At 39.8% G+C, this 25,684-nt stretch overlaps 1 long non-coding RNA gene across 1 annotated transcript in view; it reads left to right on the plus strand.

The window, feature by feature from the left end:
* Positions 1 to 13,307, plus strand: part of LOC147359515 (uncharacterized) — a 114,989-nt gene extending 101,682 nt beyond the window's left edge. The window contains exon 3 of the long non-coding RNA XR_015140861.1: positions 13,298 to 13,307. This is a non-coding gene — a long non-coding RNA (uncharacterized LOC147359515). The remainder of the gene's footprint in view (positions 1 to 13,297) is intronic.
* Positions 13,308 to 25,684: the final 12,377 nt, after the last annotated feature.

A 25,684-nucleotide genomic window follows, 5' to 3' on the forward strand; every position in this document is an offset into this window, starting at 1 on the left:
TGCTGTCCATGGGGTCACAGAGAGTTGGGCATGACTTAGAGACGGATCAACGATAACAGATCAACAACAATAACAACAACAAGATGCCACGGCAGATTCCATACCGGGTTCTTATAAAATTGTAGAGCTGGAGGACTTCTTTCTGGTCTCCCCAGGAGTTACACCAATGTAGGGCAGTTTACTATGCCAGGTACATGATAGTTTTTCTGTTTAAAATGTTTTTAAACCGAACTTTCAAAATTCCAAAGTTAGCTCACATAATGCATAGTACAAAAAAGACTGAATTTTTACCTTCTAAGATCAAGAAGAGTTGACTCATTGGAAGAGTTGACTCATTGGAAAAGTCTCTGATGCTGGGAGGGATTGGGGGCAGGAGGAGAAGGGGATGACAGAGGATGAGATGGCTGGATGGCATCACTGACTCGATGGACGTCTGAGTGAACTCCGGGAGCTGGTGATGGACAGGGAGGCCTGGAGTGCTGCGATTCATGGGGTCGCAAAGAATCGGACACGACTGAGAGACTGAACTGAACTGAACTGAAGATCAAAAACAAAACAATGGTGTCTGTTCTTTCCACTTCTGTCCTAAATTAGAACTCTTAACCAGGACAGTTAGGCAAGAAATGGAATAAAAGTCATCCATTTTGAAAGGAAGTAGTAAAACTTTTCCATTTGCAGATGATGTGATATGGTATATAGTTATGTATACAGAAAACACTAAGGAATTCACTGAAAAGACTATTAGAGCTAATAAGCAAGTTCAATAAGGTTTAGAGTTACAGCATCAATATGTAAAAATCAATTGTATTTCTACACACAGCAATAAACAAAACGTGAAAGTAAGAAAATAGCTTTACCTACAATAGTATCAAAAAGAATAAAACACTTAGGAATAAATTTATCAAGAGAAGTGTAAAACTTTGAACACCATAAAACATTATTGAAAGAAATGAAACAAGGCCTAAATAAATGAAAGGGCATGTTCTTGGATTAGGAATTTCAGTGTTGTTAAGATGGCATCACTGACTCAGTGGACATGAGTTTGCACAAACACTGGGAGATAGTGAAGGACAGGGAAGTCTGGTGTGCTACAGTCCATGGGGTCGCAAAGAGTCAGACATGACTGAGTGAATGAACAACAAGATGGCAATACTAAGCAAGGTGATCTGCACATCAAGCACATCAAAAACTCCAGCTGGCTTCTCTGCAGGAATTGACAAGTTGATCCTAAGTTTCATATGGAAATTCAAGGAATCCATAATAGCCAAAATAGTCTTGGATAAGAACTAAGTTGGGGGGCTCACAGATCCCAATTTCAAACCTTGCTCCAAAGCTACAAGGATCAATGTAGTGTGGCATGGACATGAAGACAGACCTATAGATCAATAGAATTAAGAGAGAGTCTGGAACAAAATCCCTACCTCCATCATACATTGATTTCAACAAGGATGCCAAGACAATGCAACAGGGAAAACATATTCTTTTCGATGAAGTTACTTGGACAGCTGGATATTCACATGCAAAGGAATGCGGTTGGACCCCTACTTTATGCTAAGTACAAAAATTAAGTCAAAGTGAATAAAAAACCTACATGTCAGGGCTCAAACTATAAAACTCTCAGGAGAAAACATAGATGTAATCTTTGTGACCTTGAATTTGGCAATAGTTTCTTAGTTATGATCCCAAAGCAAAATTTTGCAAATTATATATCTGATAAGGGACTTGTATCTATGATACATATATAAAGAATTCCTACAACTCAATAATAAAAATACAAACCCAGTGTAAAAATGGCCAAAAGATCTGTTCTTCAATAAATGATATCAAATTAAGCACATGAAAAGATTCTCAATATCCTTAGTCATTAAAGAAACATAAATCAAAACCATTAGTAACACCCACATGACCCAGAATGGCCATGCTGCTGCTGCTACTGCTGCTAAGTCGCTTCAGTCATGTCCGACTCTGTGCGACCCCAGAGATGGCAGCCCATCAGGCTCCCCCGTCCCTGGGATTCTCCAGGCAAGAACACTGGAGTGGGTTGCCATTTCCTTCTCCGATGCATGAAAGTGAAAAGTGTAAGTGAAGTCACTCAGTCATGTCTGACCCCCCGTGACCCCATGGACTGCAGCCCTCCAGGCTCCTCCATCCATGGGATTCTCCAGGCAAGAGTACTGAAGTGGGGTGCCATTGCCTTGATAAAAGATAATAACAAGTACTGGTGAAGATGTGGGGAAATTAGAACTATCATGTACTGCCAGTGGGAATGTGAAATGGTGCAGCTGCTTTGGAAAACAATCCAGAAGGTAAGGTTACCAAGTGACCTAGTTAATTCCACTCTGCAGAATACACCCATGAGAAAGGAAAGCATACCCTACACGCAAAAACTTGTATATTAATATTTACAGCAGCACTGTTCACAGATGTCCAGTGGCTGGTGAAGGGATAAGTAAAATAGGGTGTGTCTCCAGGGGTCTCCAGGGGCTTCTCTGGTGGTCCAGTGGTTAAGACATAGCACTTCCAGTGCAGGGGGCATAGGTTCCACCTCAGGTCAGAGAACTAAGACCCTGCATGTCACGCAGTGCAGCCAAAAATATATCCAAACAGTGAAATATCATTCAGTAGTACAAAATAATGTCCTCACACATGCCACAACATGGATGAATCTTGAAAATATACCAAGTGAAAGAAGCCGGTAACAAAGGACAAGATATTGTACGATTATTATGAAATGTTCAAAATAGGCAAATTCACAGTGACAGGAAGTAGATTGGGAGTTATATGGGCCTGAAGAAGGGAATCAGCTTCGGGGGGCTATAGGGGGTGGATGGAGACTGACTGCTAGTGGTTATGGCATTTCTTTGGAGGGTGATAAAGACGCTCAGAAATTGTGGTAATGGTTGCATGACTGTGAACACACTGAACATTAAATTGCATAATTTAAACAGGTGGCTAATCTGGAATGTCCTTTATATTTCAGTAAAGCTGTTCTTTTATAATTTGTCAATAGTAGGTGATTGCTTATTCCATTGTCAATAATATCAATCAAGTCATTGAAATTAATCAAGTGTCTGATCTACCAGCTAGAAACCCATGTTATTACTACCCCGGGAACATTTGCATCTTGTGTGGGTTCACTAGTGGAATGGCTCAGAGCTCAGGAAAGGGACTCATTTCACAAGGCAGAGTCAAAGTACTGTCCACTCCCAGGTTGGGTATTCTCAGATTGCATATCCTTGGCTCCTAATTTGCATTGGAGTATTACTTTTAATTTTTTTTAAGGTATCTTCTGAAATGTATTGATAACATGAAACCATTATGAGTTCTATTGGAGTATGTGTGTGTATGCGTGTGCTCGGTCACTGACTCTTTGAGAACCTAAGGACTGAGCCCACCAGGCTCCTCTGTCCATGGCATGTGGGATTCTCCAGGCAAGAATACTGGAGTGGGTTACCATGCCCTCCTCCAGGGCAGCTTCCCCACCCAGGGAATGAACCTGCGTCTCCTGAGGCTCCTGCATTGCAGGCAGATTCTTTACTGCTGAGCCACCTGGGAAGCCCTTTATTGGAGGGCTTTAAATATCACAGTGAAATTTTGCACTAGGCACTTAGATTATTTACATGCCAAACTGCTGCAAAACGTGAATAAGTTGATAGACCACATGCTAGGAAGGACAGTGAGTCTAAGTGTAAACCATCCCTCCCCTCATAGGAAACGGAACTGTGAAGTGAAGTGAAAGTCGTTCAGTCATGTCTGACTCTTTGCGACCCGTGGACTATGCAGTCCATGGAATTCTCCAGGCCAGAATACTGGCGTGGGTAGGCTTTCCCTTCTATAGGGGATCACACCCAGGTGTCCCACATTGCAGGCGGATTGTTTATCAGCTGAGCCACAAGGGAAGCAAAAAGTCAGGTCAGAGAGTGTTTAATATTGTCCCTGCCCAAGCAAGAATGGGCTGCTTGTTTTGGTGAACAGAGACTTAGAGGCTGGATGGGTTCCATCCTGGGCCGGGCCTCCAGGTCCTTGGAGGGCGTTTGGCTAGAAGGAAGTCTGCAGACAGGGAAGAGGGTGGGATTCTGGTCCCTCTCAGAAAACCGAGACACAGAATGATGCAGGCAAAGGGTCTCCAGCCATTCCTTGAGGCCCTGCTGGAGGAGAAGACTGGGGTCCTTCATCTCATATCATACCCTCCTCTGTTCAGAGAGCCTGGTGCAGTGGCTGTGAGGTTTGTTCAATGCTGAAAGGATGGGAAAAGTTTTTAATTCTTAAAAAAATTTATACAGTTTTCCTTTTTTATGACAATAAACTCTTGTCAATCAATGCCTTTTTTTTCTATTATGGACACAGATTCTAATTCGCTCTAAGATGCTACTGCCATGGTGGCTTATTCTTTGAAATATAAATCATCTCAAACTTTAAAATGTTGCCATGTGGTTCAACCCTACAAACAAATAAGAAGCAAGATCTTCATTCTGTTACTAGTTTGTTGAAAAATATGACCAAAGGTGTTTTAAAAATAGCCTCCAGGTAAATAATTGGAGGCAAGATTGTCCCTGCCGATTTTTTGTCCCGTTTCCCAAAAACTCCCCTCATCTTGGCAGTCCGGGGGTCGTCCCTTTCCGAGGTAAAAGGGCTTGCTGCACAGTTTAAAGGATCTATTGTTTTTTTTTCCCATGATTTCATTTCTTTGATATGGTTAGGAGTGAGAAGCAGACTGAGGATCTGCTAGGAGTCCGGATGAAAGCAGGCACATGAAAAAATTCCTTGAAGAGCTGGACACGACCTGCTGAGGGATCGAAACCCAGTGTGAGAGGCAGGGGTGGAATTGCAGGGGGTGGGGGCACTGGGCTGGGAACCCAAGACCATTCATTCCTGGCAGCATCCAGCTCCCCTAAGCTCCACCCAGAAGTGTGGTCGCCTTTGTCATTTTAATTGGTCTGTGTTTGTGAAGTGGGGCCTCTATTTACTTATAGCTTGGGGCTTGTGTTTACCAAGCCTGGTGGAGGCCAAGTGACAGGGCTCCCGCACGCTCTCCCCTGTATCTTGAGGCCCTTTTCTTTTCAGTATCTGTGCCTGTCTAATTCGTGAGCTTCTGTGAAGCAAGCACAGGAGGGTACAAGGCCTACAGGGAGGAATTACACCTAATTACTCAAATAATTGCTAGGCTGTTGCCTTCTTAGTCACTGAAAATAATTTCCAGGTCCCTGGCTTTTATAGATAGTCTTCTGGAGGCAGGAGGACACAGCCCCCTTTTCAACTCAGCCCATTCACTCACAAAATCAGAACACTCGAGCCTGCAAAATTAATAAGCACCACTTCCATTACATATATTTTAGGTTGTTGTTGCCGTGGCGATAAAGTCAGGGACATTGAATCTCCTCTGTTGAGCCATTGTTATCATCCCTGGCCATCTGCTGCCGAGGAGTGATACTCCATCTCATTTGCATGATGACTGATATATGGGAGGTTTGGAAGGACATATGCCACGGCAATCATGTGATGAAAATTAAAGTGAAAGTTTTGGGCCCAGAGCCGAAAAAAAATCTGTGTATGCGCATGAGGCTGTTGATGTGCAAATGTGAGTCATATTGAGAAGGTCTGAATAGGGAGGTGTGACGTAAAGAGGGGACACAAGGCAGGTGCTTATCTCTCGGCAGTCAAAGGCACTGGATGTCATATCATGGGAACTACCTTCCAAAGAAACAGCTTTAATGTTTCCGTTCAGCACACAAGGGAGGAGAGAAATATAAGTTTTGGAAGCGAACAAAAAAGTAAGTTGGAAACTTTGGAACTGCGTTACTGCTAGCATGGAGGTTTAAGTCACTCAGCATTTTAGTACGTTTCTGTGTTTTAAGTCGTCATGTTGAGTTTTGTTCCTGGGGGAAAAGATGATACCACTAAAGGTTGAAGTTTGGAAGTATGTAGATGGTTTTTCTGATGTTTGTTTGGAACTTCGGTTTCTGGTTTCTGCTGTGGTAGATACTTGGTCAACATTTTAAATGCCCTTTCTGTCTCTCTTTTTTAAATTTTTGCAAAAAAAAAAAAAGATTTTTGGATCTTCGTGGAGAAGGATTTCAGAATAAAATATCTTGGTGCAATTGCATTTATACTGCATCAGTATTGTCTTTGCTCATATACATTTTGAAATGTGCAAATTTGCAACAGAATATTTGATATGAAATGATACTTGGTACACTTCTTTCTCTGAAACAAAGTAAAGTGAAATAATTTCTGAGATCACAAAAACTGTCTTTGAGATCGCAAATCTGACATCTCACTAGGACGGAGGAAATCTTTTCTGGGGAAGCGGGGGGGCAGGCAGGGGGGGCTGGTAAGTGGGTTGTCAGCACAACAATATAGATTATTTTTATAAACAAATTACCAATATCAAAGATGTTCCATATTTTTTTTGGAAAGTCAGAAATTCCAGTCATGTTTACACATAAGAGAAAGAGTTTATCTGAAGTCCTAGAGATATTTAAAATGTTAAGTATGGTCTTTATAATCTTGTCTTTAAATATTTAGAGAATTGAATCAGAGCAGCCTTCTTAAAAAATGAGATGGTTCATTTTTTTTATAAATGCAGATATCAGGAGACTCTTTAGAAAGTTAAAGAGTGATAGTAGAAAAGGCTGAAAAAGAGACAGACTTAATATGAACCTTGAACAAAATTCTGCTGAAGGATAAGTTCAATGAAATATTACTAAAAGAGAGAGAAAATTTTCAAATACCTTGATAAACAGTCTTTTGCCTCATGTTCCTTTCATCCTAACAAGGCATTTATTAAACATGCTTTGATACATGTGGAAATAATAGATGTCTCCTAAAGGGGTATAGTGAGCTTTTTCTCTTTCAATTTCAAAGAACAAAGCAGCTAATAGGCAAAGTGTGCAAAATAACTTCTCCAATATTTTTTTTTAATGAAAGTGGCTTATTGTCAGAAAAGTTATACCAACTCTTACCTTATGTAATAACTAGCACTGCAAAACTCAAGAGAAAAGAATTGATGAAGAAATATTAAGCATAATTGTGTACACTATCTTTATGTTAGAGAAAAAAGTAAATAAGGACCAGGAAACCATCAAATTCATAGTCTAAAATAAAACTGAAATTAGACTTTCCTTAACTTTTCCCCTTGCAAATATCATCTGCATATTATCCTACTTTTATGCGTGTAACCTAAGATTACCCATGATCTCTTTTATCCTTATTCTAAATATTCAATTACTCACTGGTGATTATTGTGGCCTTCTTGGCTTACTCCAATATTAGATTAATATAGATTTCTTGTGCCAAATTAGCGGAAATCACTGTTGCACATAAGAGTGATTCGCTCTTTTTTAGTTGTATTTATGTTATAGAAGCTGCATCATTTTAAGCTTAAAAGCTTTTATATTTTAAATTTGGATATACTGTACCTTGGAGAGTATAAGGTAGTTGTATTTAAAACCTTTTAAAGTACATTGGAACTTCTATGGAGCTTCTAATTTAGTTATGGTTAAAGGAGTCTTTTTTTTTTTTTTTTCCAAGAGTGGCCATTGCTATTCTGCTATAACATCAACCAGTAAGTTTTAAAGTTTCTTGGTTCTTCTTAACTTAGACATTTTAAGTGCAAATGAAGAGTGGAAATGCTCGGAGCTGTCCATGGTAGCATGCTCTTTAAAAAGTTAGATGTTATAAAATGTATATCTATATACTCTGTATAATTGGCCTTATTACCATTTTAAAAGGTCAGGATTAAATTCTTACTAGGTAAATTAACTGGGTATATATAGTAATTATTTGCAGATAATGTAACAACCTTACTCTTACAATTCAATTGCAAAACTTTAAGCTTCCATAATGTAATAAATGTTTCAGTTGCAGCTTTAAAGTATTTATGAGTAAGTAAACAAAAATCATAAGCTATTAGTTATGTAATTATTTAGGTTTACATTAACAGAAAAGCACAGTGCAAATAGTTTCCATGGTAGTAGGACCATGCGAACAAACATCAAAAAATGTAACTTGTATGACTTTACTGCTCTTGAAATTAATTCCTGTCCTTATGTGACCTGCCATGTCTGCTATAGAAATCTAAAAGATCATAATTGTTTGATATGAAATGCAAAAGGAATAGTTAAATTGAAAGTTTAACATCATGCAATTCAAAATCCCAAGCGGTATATAAACATTAAAAGAAACTTTGGACTGCTAATCCTAGGAAATGAGTTTTATGGATTGAATTCAACAAGGCTTCAGAAATGGTTCCATCTGCTGCCTAGCAGCTGGTGAAAGGATAAATTTAATTCATTAATTCATTTGGAAAAAAGGATCCGAAGTAGTAAAGACTTCATTGCTCATAATGCATAGAGGTGAAAACACAAACTGAAATCTGGTCCAATTGATCATCCAAGATAATGAGCCACATTTTGTCTTCCCTTTTTTGGTAAAGGTCTTAGTGATGGAGTCAATACGGTGTTGATTTTTATGAGAATAACCAATCATTCCCAATCATTTCAATGATAAAAATGAAAAACTCGGGGAAATTTGAAGTAAGTCACATTTTTTTAAATCTAGGGAACATTAGGAATTATACATGTTCTCATTTTGTGTGTGTGTGTACACGGGTAGCAGTGTGTGTCTGTGCTTATAGCACATACATATGTATTCTCTAAATCATATATATTCTGAATCATTCCAGTGAACTACCTATATTAATTGGCATCCTCCCATTTGTCAAGATATTCAAACTTCCTTAAGTCCTTAAGATTAATGTAGGCATCCTTCAGATTCAGAATTCATATTTACTCAAAAGTTACAAGGTTCAAAATGACACTTGTTTTGTTTTCTCCTTTTTCTACACTTCAAACCAGTTGCTCCAGCCTCTGTTTTTACTCACAGGCTGCAAAGGACTTCAAAGATAAAAAGTTGTACTTGAAGTTGTCTTTTCCGAGCATCTCTTCTCTGTTAATCATGCTGACGTAGGACATGGAAAAAAGATTCAGTTGGCTGCATGGCACAGAGCTTTTAGTATCTTTATATAAAAATGATAGAGGTTTGATGCTCAGTTTCTTGAATTGCTTAAATTTAACCAACATGGTGAGGTATTGAAAAAGTTAATGTGTTTGAATTCCCTTTAACTGATAATCATAATCATATTGGTGGATCTTTTCCCCATCTGCTGGCATTTTAATGGGAGCGAGTTTTCCTTCAGAAGTGTGGCGCTCACCTTCCCGGGAGAGGTAGATATGTCCTGGGTGACAGTGAATTGATCACCATAGAGAAAAGGATGCTCCTGACCTGCTTCAGAATCAGCATCCATTTGAGCCCCTCATTTTGGATGGTGATTTCATGAACGGTTTTTGACTATTCTTTCTCTGTGGCCATAGCTCACTGTGGTGGGTTTGTTGGATTTGCTCTAAAGGTTCTGTTTGCACCCTGTGGGTTGGGTTAAGAATCAGGGTTTATGCATTTACTTGTGCTGTTGCATTGTTTATACAGCTTTGGTTTAGTTTTGATCTTTTTTTTTTTTTGCCTTTTTTTTTTTTTGCCTTTGAGGCTCTTCCACAGTGTCAGCTGCTGACTGATAGTAGGAAAAACGGCCTCATGGTGTGAATGAAAGGGACCTAGCGGTTGGTAAACAGAGATAAGGAATAAATAGAGCACAGGCAGAAGGAGATAGTTCTGTGGGCGCCCAGACTGCTGCCAGTCTGTTCAGGGGAGAGGCAGAGCCTGCCTTTTCCCAGATTAAATTAGTGTGCGAAATCTCCAGTGACCTCCTCCGCTTCTCCCCACACTCTGTGGCCAAGCTGAACAGCCTCTGCTGTAAAGTATTCGTTTTATCCAGGGACTGGCTGGACAATGGAGCTCTCCCTGATACTTATGGACAGCTGTCGTCATTCACCGTGCTGTCAGCATTTCATTTTTCAGAGGAGTTAAAAGGGTTTCTACCTTGTCACGGAAAGGGGGCAGAAAGGCAACTTTGCCAGTCCTGAGGCTGCTCAGGCTGGTGCGGGGGCGGGGGGGTGCGGGCAGTAGAACCGGGGTGGGGGTGACATGAGGGTCCGGAGAAACTGTGAAAGGGAACACTGCTTTTGGATTCTGCTAATATGATTAAGTGAAGGCAGAAATTCAATTTCAAATCTGGGGTCCTTGCTCAGAGAAAATATCTTTGATGCTAAAAGTTCTTTTTTTTTTAAATTAAGGTCACCCGTTCCAACCAGAGAATTCATCTCTGCCTGCTCTACCCTTGTTTTGGCTAAATATGCATGCATTTTATTACCTGCGAGTAACCACCCTTAAAACAGTGAGACTGCAGTATACCTCGGGAGTCTCATTTTTTTTTTCTTTTCTTTTTTTTTTTTTTAGTGATTTACTGCAAATATATTCAGCATTTGACTGATTAAATAGACCTTCGGCAACCTTGAGGGTCACTGTGTAGAGTATGTACATAGAAAATGCATCAGCCCATTGTACCCTGGCAGCTAATGAGATTGGTCGTTAAGTAAATGACACAAAGCCCACAAAAAAAGCTTAGCAGCTCACTAGAGTATCACAGAGTGTCCCTGCACACCACACAACGACACAAACACTGGACTACCCTGGCCCACCCCTGCTTTATTCTACATCACTGCTTCCCTGGTGTCAGCATGAGAGCAGAACAAAGGCAGGAGGTGCGGGTAAGTCAGTCTGGCAATTAAACCCCAGGGAGAAGTTGAACAAATCTTAGCCTAACCGTGGCGAGGCAAGTCCGATTCTCGACAAGTAGGTCAGAATGAAGGGGTTTTGCTATCACTTCTGGAAATGTTGCTTCAGTGATCAAAGCTCTTCTGTGGCCATTCTGCTCGTTTCGTTTTTGCCATTTCATAAAAGTTTTTACATTTCAAAGTCGAGTGTCCTCCAGAATGCAAGGGGACTTGAATTGGAAAGGCAGGCTGTTGGCTGGAGGAAGGGGACTTTTGCGAGGGATGGCTGTTCAGGTGTGTGTAAAGGTTTGAGAAACTTTCAGATGCATGAGGTAACTTTGATTTTAGTTAGTCCTGCTGCTTTTCAGAGAGAAGGGAAACCGGGGTGTGAATGGGGGCAGTGAAGTTGTTTCTTGTCAATATGAAATTGTCCCGTCCGCTAGAATGTATTTACATGTGTGAGATAACCATTTCCTCGATCAGTATCTTAAAAATCAATCAATCAAACACAACAGAACAAGGAGATGAAAGCTCCTTTTTTTGTGTGTGTGTGCATTCCACTTCTCTTGAATCTGCAAATGAAATCATTGCTGTGATTTTGTAATGTTGAATAGGATTAGTGGTTATTTGCTTGCTGTACTTGGGGAGAAAAATCTAAGCTCTCTGACACTGAGCAGCACGGGGGTACTGTATCCCTTGAAAAATGCAGTTAGTATTGAGCTCTAACATTGCAGGATCCTTTTAGAGAAATATGGCAACAGGAAGTTGCCGGAAAGTCTTATCTGCCTTGCTGAAATGTCTGTCTGCCTTAGATGTGTGTACTCAGAGGCTGTTTAGTTCAAGAGAGAATGACGTTGTTACACGGCATTCAGGTAAATTCAGTATTTTATTCTAAGGACTGTCAGCTAAGTGGATTGTCAATGGTTTAATAAACCCTGATACTCTCATTGAAAACATTTTAAAAAGTATTGTTAAGTGTGATGTTTTAAAATAGTTGGATTCATAATATTGTCAGGATTCAATTTTTGAAGACATTGTCATTTAATATTAGAATAGCGTGTCATCTGTTCATGAATTAAAACTCTCCGTATTACACAGAAACTGGTTTCCAAACTTGCATTACTTGCCCTGAAACATTTTTATTTATGTAAGAATATGGAAATATTAGGATACAGAGTGATTGCTCACTATTAGTATTCATGGGAGATTCATAATAGAAATTTAGAATGGGATCTCACTGACCCAGAGGTCACATACTTTTTTTGTGTCTTGAAGTACTTTTCTCTTTCCAGTGTGTTCCCAGCATTCATTTTCTTTATGAGTCATTTAAGACTATATGTGGACAGTATATAATATATACTATGTATTATGAACTCTAAGTATTATTTTTATAGTGACCAGAATTGAGAAGGAAATAGATTTTGTGAAGAAAGTGTTCTAACAGTGTCTTGTTCTTTCAAGTAAGAAAGAGGTACTTTGATTTTACTCAATTCAGATATTTGGAATATGTCATCTCATTACCAGGCCTTTAATGGGGTAGAAATTGTGGAAAGCCCAGGCGGTCTGAAAGTGGCTACAATTACCTCTAACAATTCTAGTTTAAGGCAGAGTTATGCAAGTTAGGCAGTCAGTCTTTCTTTTGGACATTGTAGATCCATGAGGTTCTCTTCTTGTACTGAACATTTTAAATTTGAATCTCATGTAGTATAGTTTATTTTTTTCTGTGGTTGCTTGTGTTCATCATGTTAACACAGGAGTGAGACGTTCAGAAAACACACAGTCCTTTCGGATGTCTGACTGCTCTCCCCCTCAGTGCAGCTAAGGTTGGGCAAGCGGGCCCAAGTGTAATACCTGCATCACTGTGGATAAAACCGAGTGGGATTGCTTCCACAGAAATATAGTTGTCATTCTTCCAAGCAAAATCGGGCTGCGTTGCAATTGAGATCAGAGGGCCTGGGTCATTACTTTTGCTTTATGGGAACTTGTTTGCATCAGGATTGGTCTTGAACTTAAGAGATGTTTTAAAAAATCTAACTATGAAAATACACGAAGAAAATGCTTCTACCTGCTGTTTAACTTTCTTCTTCAAAAGAAACGGGAGGAACTTCATTTCTGCTGATAGAAGGAAACTGTGTTATTGAACTTGTATTCAAATTGATTTGAGAGAGACGTGTTGTAAGTTCAAAGGATGGTGTGGCTTGCTGTGGGTAGTGCAGGGGGCTCATTTCCAGTCCTAAGGAAAAGAACTATGACATGTTTGCTGGAGATGAGGCCGTCTGAGTGCCATGTGAGTGACACAGAGTAACCAGAGAACCTGCTCTACTCCCTTCCCAAGTTCATATGTTTGAAACCTGGTTCTTCCACTGCCTAGATCTGTGTTTCTGGAGAGTTATTTAGCTTTCCTGGGCCTCAGTTTCTTGGTCTGTTGGATAGGGGGTGGGTGGATAAATCTTGCTCTTGTCATAACTTCTGTTAAAATTAAATAAGGTGATATAAGTATTTGAAAAGCTTTTCCTGCCTTAACCTTCCCCTGGAGCTTAAACCAGTGGGTGGACCTAACAACATCACATGAAGACCCCCTCATGCTTGCCTCACCAGTACAGAACTCTTTCTCATGTTTTCACTTTCAGAGCCCTCAATTTTGTGAGATTCCTTGAAAGATTGTGAAAAGTCCATTTTACGTGGCTGTGTGCTCATACCAAGTCTAAGGTAAACAAGTTAAAATACCAAATGTATATTGATATATGTGATTCGATGGGCTTCTTATGCATAGTTTTATTAATAGCAATTAAATGTATATTAAAATTTCATTACATTTGAACTTCAACCTCCTATAACCAGAAATACTGAATTTCATTTCATTTCAGAAAAGAATTTGAAATGAAATTCTGTATTTCATTCCCTAATTTAAGTACTTAATGAAAGCAAAGGTCTTTATCTACTATTAGGATTACTTCTCTCTTTTTTTTTTAACTTAGTATCTTTATTTTTTGTCCTTTTGGGGTTTATTTCATAAGGTTGTGGTGTAGATTATTTCTTATAATTGATACTTTGATTTGGTAAAAAAATTTTCTTCTTCAGGGACTTTATGATTGGAAAATATTTTATTCCATTAACTAAAGAAACTTGAACCTCGTTGACTGATAAATATTTTAAAATTTCATTCCAGTGAACTCTAAGTGTAGTGTCAAATTGATAAGCTTTCAGGTACAAATTTGTTACTTTTTTGATTTAAGTCTTCAGATTTAATTGTAGAAATACTTGTTCTGCTAGGGTTTGACCTGTATATTTAAATTGCAACTTAGAATTTCGTTGCTAAGAAGAATTTCTGATCTTGTGTACCTTGTGTCTACAGGTACTCTCAAAAATGTGAATGCATCCAAAGTCTTATTAGTGACTTATTTATACTAAGTAGTATTAACTACAAAAGTATAATAGCTTTTAAAATACAAATATTTTAATTTATTTGACTTACACAGTATAAATATGAAGGAACAGAGGTACTTGACACAGTTTATGTTCTCCAAATATTCCTAAATACTGTTTGGTTTGTCAGAGTAAAATATATATTAATTGATATGCTACTAAGATGAAAAAATTATACTTGGTATTCTGTGAAAAATGTTTGTATCATGATCTCATTGCAGAACAAGTCTACAAAGATGGTACATTTTCCCCACCTTTTTCAAAATTTAAAAATAACAAAGACAGTTTCATTTCCTAAAACTTTGAGTTTTTCCATGAAGGAAGCATGGCACAAGGCTACTGTGGAAACCTGGCCTCATCCTTTTTTTCAGGCATGCCCTGTCTGTGTCCAGTTTCTATATGAGTGAATGCATGCTTGGCATGAAACAAAACTTAGTTGTCTCGACTTAGTGTTATGCAGAAGCAAACTGAAATGAAATAGTTAATTATTTAAATAGAATAAACAGTATTTTCATTCCTGGCATGTAGATTAAAGAGAATAAGAAAACAATAAATGAGAAATTTTGTTATTGAAAACCTAATTTGTAAAGGAATACCGTGAGCTAGGAAGATGCATGAGTGTGCGCTCTTTTGTTTCTACAGTATATTTGGTATGAATTAGAATGAAGGTATTTACCTCTTTTAAATTTTCTTCTTTCAAATAACAAACAATGGTAGGGAATTAGTCTTAACATTTCTATTCTGAAGGGCGAGAAAGGGGTGAGGATGAAATATGCTCATGAAGAAAATGAAATCAAGAAAAGATTGAGGCTGACAAAATGACTACTCTAGAAAGGGGGCAGAGATTCGAGTACACAACCCATTATGTACACAGCCCTTGATCTTTTTTTGTGTGTGAAATATACCAGTGTCTACCAAAAGGGTTAAAGAAAATGCATTCTGTTGCATCTGCTTACTAAATCCCTTACTTTAGTAGAAATTCAAATTTTGTAAAGATTATTCGTTTTATTGATGCATATAATTATAATCACAAGCCATCTGCTGATTTGGCAGGCATGGTTAAAATTCTCTAACTCTCATAACCTTTCAAGTACAGTGCCCTTGGGACTCTATTTCACTTTTATATTTTGGAAAACATGTAGGGACAAATAAGGGCGGTCATCTACAGAATGTCAGGCCTGAGGAAGGGAAGGAACAGAGATGGGGTACTGCAGAGGGCATTTTTAAGGGTAGAGGAAGTTCTTTTTTCCATTTTCTTTTTTTGCTTTTGACTTCATGAAAGATTATCCTAGTTCTATGATGTATTTAGGAATTTTTTACCTAAGGATTAAAGCTCTACCATTTTACTCCTGAAAGGCAGGTTCTAAGTCTAAACAAAACAAATAAAAAACCTTTCTGAATAATCCTCACATTGGTTTTCACAGGTAAGTGGAATGCATTTCACTGAGACTTTTTGAGCTAATAGAATATTCCACTGGTTTTATTTTTTCTGAAATACATTCTGAATCACTTCCCAGCCATCGATTTCAGATTGTAGGACAGTTTGTGCATTTTGATATGGACCTTTGGTTTGAAGGTCAAATTTCTAAGTGTTTTTGTAGGAAATCTCGTGCTGAGTAGACTTCACATGGCAGGAATCTTCTGGGGTCCCTTTTTAACTCCCGTGAACATTTGAAGCTTGGTGATGTCCCATGCCTGCTTCCCTTACTTCCATGGGACTGTTTCTACATGATGGGACCTGGTGAATCAGGAGACTCCAACAGTTAGGTTTTGTGGTTGGAGATGGTATCTAGGCCGTATCTCAGCAAGACTGCAGGTGAGCCAAGGGCGACGCCAGCAACTGTGGGATCCAGGACTTGGCTTTGTCGAATGATGGAAACACATACTTCCCTTATTCCTTCTCGATCTCTAACCCCCACACTCACACATATTCACACACACCTGTTAAGTCATTGACCCAAGGACTATTTCTTAGGTTTGGCCAATTAGGAAAAGAACTTCTGGTACAAATGTTGTGTATGTGACAAGGATGATATATGTGATAGTAATAACAAAATGATAATCTTTGACCTTCACTGATGCATGCACAGGACCGATGTGCCAGTCTTGTGTTAAGCCCCTGTGTTATGCATTATGTGATTTATTACTTGTAATATTTCCCTTTGTACCCCTTTTTGTGGATAAAGCAAATGATATTGAGACCCATACAGGTGTTTTCCTGGAGGTCAGCAGCAGGATCGAGGCTTGAACCCAAATCTAACTGTTCCCCAAATCCATGCTCTTAATTTCTTTCTATGCTGTGTGGTCTCTGAGTGCAGAGATTAGGGGGAAAACATTGTCAGCGACAGTGTCAAGTGACACCAGATCCCATGGACTTTGGGTTCTGCTGCTGCTAAGCCGCTTCAGTCGTGTCCGACTCTGTGCAACCCCACAGACGGCAGCCCACCAGGCTCCCCCATCCCTGGGATTCTCCAAGCAAGAATGCTGGAGTGGGTTGCCATTTCCTTCTCCAATGCATGAAAGTGAAAAGTGAAAGTGAAGTACTCAGTCGTGTTGACTCCCAGCAACCCCATGGACTGCAGCCCACCAGGCTCCTCCACGTTCTACTCACAGTCAAATATCGTTAAGTTGTTGAATGATCCTGATCCAACAACTTGCTTTATTTTGATAACATCTGTCATATTCATGGTTGAGTGTGGTGGGTCCTTTTCATTCCCTCAATTCTGTAACTTGATGAACTTTTTAAAAATGAAAACATCCCCAAATTTGAAAAATAGTTCATCGACAGCATAAGTCTTTGATATACCTCATACATAGATATTTAGCAGGCCATAACCTGGTATCGGAAGTAGCCTGCTCTGAGAACTATATGAGCTTTAGCACTGGTGCTAAACATTAGCACATCGAAGTTACACGTTTAGCCAAACAGGCAGAATCTTAGGTCTGTGAGCGAAAGCACACACTCACCTGGAAACACCTGATCACTAAATTCTTCCTCTGAGTCTGTTAATGTTGAGCAGAAGACATAATTTTTTTGACTTTGATAATAACACAGTGCTGACTTCATGCAGCCCGCTATTTTGAATCTATTGCAGCTATGAATTCTTTTAATTCTAAGAATAACCAGAGGAAAAGGAAAAGCCCATGAGTAAGGTCTGCCATCATCCCTTTCATAGACGAGGTGACCATGCCCTGGGGACATGGGTGAGCCTGCCCAGAACTCAGGGCTTCAGATCAGAGCCTGGCTGACCCTGCTTGACACTGTGGCCTCAGGCAGCATGGGTTACAGTCAGCCACTGTGTTCCCTTTCTCTCTGTGGACTCGTTAAGATTTCACTTTGCTTAAGAAAAAATGACATCGATTACGGATTATGAATTACATGTAGATTCATCATCGTTATTTATTTTTGCATTTTAGATCTTATTTAAGCAGTTACTATTATAATACTCAGTTTCCTTAAATTATTATAGAAGATTAACCCAAAAACATCGTCTAATCTTTTGCAAATACCATGTTGAAAATAGAATACCGAGTAAGAAGAGTCAAGTTAATGCAATTTGACAAAAATCCTTTAGAAGAGAATCTGTATTTAAAATAATTTTTCAGTATCTAGCACAGAAACTTTGAGAACTGTGTTAGCTTTAGCTCTGGTGCTGAACAGCATCACATCGAAGTTATCTAGCACAGAAACTGTGAACACTGTGCAAGATGCAGAAGTGTTTGTTGGAAATAAAGAATCTAAGGATGAAGAGTTTCAATCACAGTGGAACTCTTCTAGGTAGATACCACGTCAAGTTCACAAATGATTAAAATATTTTGTTCTGGTTGGATATGATTTAAGATAGTGTTTGTATTTTATAGTTTCCCAGTGAAGTAAAAAAATGTAAATATCAGCAGTAGAAAACTGAAACAGGTTATTCAGGCCCTCGGTTGACTAAGAAATAGTGATGTGTCTAGAATTTGCCAGGAGTTTAGACGATGGATGTAAGTCATGCTACCTGCCCTCGGGGACTTTGTGAGCTGGAGTGGAGCACAGTGATGTGGTTGAAGTCACCAGCCTTGGCTGGGTCATTGTTCATGTGATAGGGAGGTTTCCTCATGGCCACATGCCACTCCACTCTGCCACTCGTCCCTACTGTATGTGGGGCCAGAGCACCCCACCAGGCCTAGGTGGTTCCATTTTCCCCTAAAAGGTAAGGTTATGGCTTAAAGAATAGAATGACTGCTTTTGCTTAGCTGTGGCCTCAGGGAAGATTTCGTTGAAGAGCCATTTAAAGAGCCCTGAATCCATCCATTGACCAGCTTATTGAGAGTCTGCTGTGTTCCAGCATTGTGGATATAGACACAAGTATTGTGAGATGTCATCCCACAGCAGGAGACACGGGCAAACTGACATTCACAGGCCAGCGGGGCCCATGCTACGCAGGAGGCAGGCCCAGAGCATAGGTTTGAAAACTGGTCAGGAGTCGTAAGTGACAGCCCTGTGGCTGGGATCGCAGTGGGGTGATTAGCGAGGTTAAGAGGTTCAGAAGGAAGAGGTTGTTTAGAGGAAAAACTGATAAATGCAAGACAACCAGGTAGTGATATTGAGCATCCAGTTGATCCATGGATCTGAGATACAAGGGCAAGATCTGAGAGGGACATTTGGATGTGGTTTCCAAGGAGAATGTACGGAGTGTGAAGAGGATCAAAATTAGCAACACCGGAGAAGAGCAGTGTTTTAGTGGAAAGGTAGCAAAGAGGAGCCAACAAAAGAGGAATGAAGAGAACTGGAGAAATTCGAGAATTTCTCCAATTTGTAGAAAACAAGGGTGTAAACAACTAGCTCAGAAAACAGACTGACAATGCACCGTGAGACACATTGAGTAGGAAGACACTGGTGAGCTCAGCTACGGACACTCAGGTTGACTCAGGGACTGGGAGCCAGGTCACCATGGGTCCTACTGGAAAGTAAGGTGAGAACAGAAAGCCTCTGGGAATTTTAAGGAGTTTGAAGAACAGAGTCAATAATATATAGAGGAGAAATATGTTTATATACTGAAGAGAAGGAACCAGAGGGTATAGAAGGCTGAGACAAGATATGGATGAAAAACAAATCTGATCAGGTAGGAGCCCAAAATTGGGAGGGAGCATTCTCCTCTAAAACCAGAGAGAAAAAGAGACAGACGAGAGGATGCAGATAACAGGGTGTCTGTACATGGAAAGGTGAGACCTTGGGACCATTCCTAGTAGATAGCCCCACGTTTTCTGTGAAGTTAACCAGCAAAATCCTGTATCCATTCTGTGTGGAATAGCTTTAAAGTCTAAGTGCCTTTAACATGTTTTTATTATTACATTTACATCATGTTAAAAACAAAAGGTTCTACTTCACTCCTAAATGTTATATATCAAGGATGTTGGTGCAGAAACTCAGAAGATGGAAGAGAACCAGAGGAGCAAGGGCTTTGAGCTGTCCTAGAAAATGCAGGTGGCAGGGGCAGGGAAGAGGAGCGTGTCCTCTGGGACTGGGAAGGAGGAGGTGAGCAGGAGGGGCAGGCATTGGCTCCTCTGCCCTGAGGACTCGTGAGGACACTGGGAGGCGTGGGCTTAGATCACAGTAGGCTGTAGATACACTTCCATTCTGTATCTGTCTTCTTTTTGTACTTTTCCTTGATTTACACTGAAGATGGACCTTTAGCCATTTGCCTCTTTTTCTCTTTCCCGTCTCTACCCCAGACAAGGTCCACCTCCTCGTACCCAGGTGACTGCCACAGCTTGGATACTGCTCTCCCAGACTTCCACGCCTCTGTGCACAGCTGTCCAAAGTCATCTTTATCACACTTAACACAAAATGCAGACTCCTCACTACGCTCTGTATGGTTCCACCTGTTTTTTTGAATAGCTTTGTTGAGATATAATTCACATAGCAGACAACTTACTTATTTAATGTTACAGTTCAATAGTCGTCAGTATGTTCAGATTTACGCATCAGCTTTAGAGCATTTCCCTTTCCCCAGAAGAGACTCTGCATCCCTTAGCCATCATGCTCACGTTCCCTCTGCCCCAGGCTCCAGACAACCACTTGTCTGCTTGTGTTTTCGTAGCTAAGCCTACTCTGGAGATTTCATCTAAATGGAATAGCATTGCGTATGGTCTTTTGTGACTTTTCTCTCACACGGTATAATATTTTCAAGGCTCATCCATGTTGTATCATCTATCAGTGCTTCACTCCTTTGTACTGTGGAACAATATTCCATTGATTGGATAGACCATGTTTTATTTATCCACTTATTAGTTTATGAACATTTGGGTTGTCTCTTTTCCATTGTTTATGAACAATGCTTCTGTGAACATTGATGTACAGTTTTTGTGAGTGTGGACATATGTTTTTATTTCTCCTGAGTATGTACCTAAGGGTTGAATTGTGGATTACATAGTAACCTCGTGTTTAACCATTTGAGGTACTGCCAGACAGTTTTCCAATGCAGCTTCACCGTTTGACTTTCTCACCAGCATTTGACATTCTCTTCATCTCCTGACCAACACTTATTATTGTGTGTCTTTTTATTATAGCCATCCTAATGGATGTGAAGTGGTACCTCATCATAGATTCGTTTTGTTTTTCCCTAGTGACTAATGACGTTGAGCATCTTTTCATGTGCTTATTGGCTATTTGTATGTCTTCTTTGGAGAAATGTCTGTTCAAGTCCTTGACCCATTTTCAGTGAGTAGCTCATCTTCCTATTATTGAGTTGTCATCTTTTTTAGATATTCTGGGTAGAGCTCTAACTGCTTTCACCACAGGCACAGTTCTTGTACTTTGTTTTAAATGAGCAAAGATTACTATTACTTCAATTTAAAATACTCCTCAGCTTCTTAAGTATTTTTCCATAGTACTTATCACTGCTTCAAATTGCACAGTACATTCATTACTTCCTTTTCTCTTGGTCTGGCTCCCAAGAATATAATTTCTGTCTCATCTAGCCCCGCTTCTCCCTCTACTCTCTCACGATAATGAGAGGCTATTGTGATTAAACACATGTACCTTTCAGCAGGTGTCTAATGCCCAGGGCTGCTTCTCAAGGGCTGGGTGACTCTGGGCAAGTATTTAACTTCTTTGTGTTATAATCTCCTCATTTGAAAGATGGGAAAAATTAATAATCGATGTGTACAGTCATTATGCAAAATGAATTAATATATAATAAAGCATTTACAATAGTATTTAGCACAAAGAAATAAAATAAAAAAGTCAGCAAATATTTTTGAATGAAGACTTAATGAATTTTCCTACTAACAAGGAAAATGAGCTGTTAAGTTTCCAAAGATTTAACCTGTTTCATCAACACATATCCTCACTATGACCAGGAGAGGTTTTTAATTGGGTACCAACTACCTGTGGGCTTTGCATGAAAACTGATCCCTGTGGGGATCGTGGAGTTTTACAGAATTTCTGCCATGTGCCATGCCTTTTATGAGTGACAGTTCAAAAGTCTTCAGGGCTCCAGAGGGAGGTTCTGTTATGGTACACTTTTAACAGTTGAAGACCCTGAAGATCTGTTAGGGAGGCTAAATGCAGTCCTGAGATCACAGAACTAGCAAATGTTAGAGTTAGGATTTAAATTCAGGTTGGTGTTACCACTTTACCACCTTTGGTGAGGGCTTGGAGTGTCCCTTCAACTACGAGCATTTCCCAGGTTCTTGGTCACTGTCTTTCCCCACAGACTGGTTTTATGATTTTTACCATATTTCATTGTCTCCATAATCTTATCACTCATCACCGACTTTCTGAACATTCTCTCCAGGCAGTTTCCAATAAATGACACAAAGAAATTCCCATTTTGTGAGCTCTCAGTTGTGGGTCTTTCCAGGATTTGCTCAGAGAAAGACATGCAAGCTCCACCTGCCATTTTAGCCACAGCTACACAGCAGGAGAAACCTTGGCATCATACAGGATCTTGAGCATTAGCTCAACTTAAAATAGGAATAATGATGTCAACACCCTTAGGCTGTTGTGAGACTTAACTAAGATAATAAGACCATGAGATGCTAGTCCAGTGTGTGAATTGGTGTCCAGGTATGATTGAAGATAGCAATTGCTAAAAGCCTCCTCTGATTCTGTGTTTACCTCTTGCCTCCTGCAGATCGCTTAAAGCACCCTCCACCATTCCCTACTGCCTCTACCTAATTTAGGGTCAGCATATTGCTTGGCATATTCATGATAAATAATACCGTGTTTCTTCCATTGCCTCAATTTTATTTCATGGTATCTTAAGAACTGCCCAATTTAGTTTCTTTAGGCATTTGTAACACACCAGTCACTCTTCTGTTTTTAGCATATGATTAAATTGGCTATGACAATCCTTAAGTTTTAATACACCCCCACTTGGAATTAAAATCAATAGTTATATGTATTATTATTAAGGTAATAGCAAGATTGCATAATGTTTTGGGTACATTTTAACTTGCAAGTTATTTTTAATTTGCAAAGTTGATCTTAATTCATAAGCAGACTGTTCATAAGATTGTTATTTTGTACATCCCTACTTTTTAGGTATAACATTAATAATACAATCATTGACTTTAAGCATCATAGGTACTAGTCTTACAAGCTGATCTACCCTGTATATTTTCACCTGCATAACTTTTTGCTACATGCTATGGGTACTTTTGTATTTTATCTTTAGATATTATTTTAAAGGATACTTTCATATTTTATCTTTAGATATTGTTTTCTCAAAATTCATATCCCAGAGGCAGTGCCCTGATCACAGTTCTCTGTTTTCTTAATAATTAATTGGTCAGCGGTCCTCAAATAGTCAGCACTCTCACTGGGTTTCTGGACTCTGGAGGAGGCAGAGACAAGGTTGCCCCAGCCCTGTGGGAGCTGTCAATAGGTGGGTGGTGAAGAGCATGTAGAGGGTGATACATGATGGGATCAGGGGCTGTGATCTGAGTAGGCATGGCTTCCTGTAGGAATACAGAACCACACTTGGGAGGAGGAGTTAGAATGTGAGAGGAAACCCATCTTGGTTCCTGGAGGCCAAGTCTTCATTTCACGAGTGTTCTTGTTATTCACTTTGGAATCACAGTATATAAACTAAGTTTTTAAAAGACGGATTCTGTAGTTCGTCCAACGAATTTTCTTCTTATACACACCTTCTTAGAAAAATTTAATGTCTTCCCAAAATAAGTAATATGTTACCTCTGACAGAAAACTAAGGTCAAATTTCCTCAGTAATCATCTACAGATAGTGAAACGTGGGGATCGAGAGAGAAACTAGTGAAAACCAATAGGGTTCTGGAATTGGATAAGCACAGGACGAAGTGCCTGATGTGAGCTGTCCTGGTCTCTCTGGAAAACCAGATGTTCAAATGACCAGAGGCTCTTATTGAGTCTGATTCATTATAACTCGTAAAAGGCACCCAAGCAGAGATGCGGGTTAAGATCTCGACTCTCACAGCAGTCTCAGTGTGACAGCACTGTGCACAGCCGAACTGCATGAGTTCTCCTCTACTCAGACTTTATAGCTCATGTTTGTCCTTCTGCAGGCGAGAACTCATCAAACCCAGAACCCTCAGGTTGTTCTCCTGACTTACTGAGAAATAAACTCAGCACCTCCATCTCCTCAAAGACTTTCATTTCATCACCTCTTTGGTTTGTGCAACACAAACATTTGTACTATGAGAGGGGCACACACCTCACACCCCGCTCCACTCTCCAGGAGTACACCTGTTTATATGAATTCTTCCCCCTTTTTCTCTAGAAGAATAGGTGCTTAGTGAGGAGTAAATAAGTTAATGTGTTCATTTAAAAATACTGTTCTATATGGAGAAGGTTGGTTATACTGGCATTGATCAGATTCCTTATTTGTGATGTTATCTTGTATTTAGGTGAGGTTAGGATGGCACCCCACTCCAGTACTCTTGCCTGGAAAATCCCAGGGACGGAGGAGCCTGGTAGGCTGCAGTCTATGGGGTCGCTAAGAGTCGGACACGACTGAGCGATTTCACTTTCACTTTTCACTTTCATGCATTGGAGAAGGAAATGGCAACCCACTCCAGTGTTCTTGCCTGGAGAATCCCAGGGACAGGGGAGCCTGGTGGGCTGCCGTCTATGGGGTCGCACAGAGTCAGATACGACTGAAGTGACTTAGCAGTAGCAGCAGCAGTACTTTTAGAATAGCTTTGTTAAATAAAATCTCAGGGGGATAGCAAGACCAAATAAGAGATGGCAAGAATTCCAGAAGGGCTACAGATTCCTTTAAAATTGTTCTTATTTGTGAATGAACTTATGGGAACCAGGGGGTAGTGGGGAGGGGTAGATTGGGAGTTTTGGATGGACATGTACACACTGCTATATTTAAAATGTATAAACAGCAAGGGCCTACTGTATAGCACAGAGAAATCTGCTCAATACTCTGTGGTAACCTAAATGGGAGAGGAATTTCAAAAAGAATTTTAAAATTGTTCTCATTGGCTTACTGTGATTTCTTACATTGAGCCATAATTCTCCCAGCTTTACTGGAATATTGTTTAGTAAGTTCGTGACTCAGGACACTAAATAGTTTTTCCTTGTCTGGGCACATCCCTGCAAAAGCACTTCACTTCTGTGCCATGTGTCACTTTCTGTTTGGGGAATCATCCTCCATCTCTTCAGTGATGTGTTCTTCTACAAAATAAATTGTTTTTTATAAATAAATTTATTTTACTTTCAACTGCTCTCACACTTCTAGTTCTAAAATATGTATTCCAATGAACAATGCTGGATATACCCTTGTAAGAGCTTTCTCACTGAGGTGTTTACCCTGACAGCAATGCAAATAGATTTTTTAGTTTTAGACTAAGAGGTATTTTCATCCTTCGAGAAGTTTTTGGGATGATGTGTTCTTCAACATAGCAGCGACCTGAACCCTTCAATCGTCTCTGAGAAACTTGCTGTACCATTTAGGAATAAGTGAAAATGTACTAAGCCTGGTAAAACATTGATTCTCTCAAGGAAAACTGCATTCTTGCTTGACATAGAAATTCATTTTTATGATACCATTTTTAATTAATTCATCCTCTTATTTTATTTGCTATGGGCTAGTTTCAGTGCTGGTGCAGTCTTAGATCTGTAATTTCTGAGCTTACATTTGTTAATGGCACCTGTAATGAAGAAGTGCATAATTACTGTTTCTTTCTCAACATGAATGGCTTCATCTGAAGGGAAGATCAAGTTCAATAAGCTATAAAGTGGTTCTCAGAACGTACTCCAGTGAGGGGCCAGAACATTCACTTTGTATCTGTTGTTTTCTAGCATAAAGTATTAAAAACAGAGCGGATACATAGCTTGAGAACAGAGTGGGGAATACCGCTGCTCCATGTGGGCGTAGGGAATTTAGACTGTGGGATGGGCTTGCCTCACAGCCTGTGTTAGCGAACATTGAAGGTGACAGTTCTGAGTGTGGTCCCCAGACCATCAGCACCTGCCTCGCCTGGAACATGAGGGGAAGGGCCGTGCTCACGCCCACCCCAGATGCCCCTGTGGGTGACCGTGGTGCTGGCTGAGGTCTGAGAACTGCTGCTCTGACACTGCTGTTCAAGCTGTGGTCCGTGGAGTAGCGGGAGCCCCT

This window comes from Bos grunniens, chromosome 14, assembly GCF_055505025.1.
Source record: "Bos grunniens cultivar Pamir isolate PY7600 chromosome 14, Bosgru_T2T1.0, whole genome shotgun sequence".
NCBI classification, from domain to species: Eukaryota; Metazoa; Chordata; class Mammalia; order Artiodactyla; family Bovidae; genus Bos; species Bos grunniens.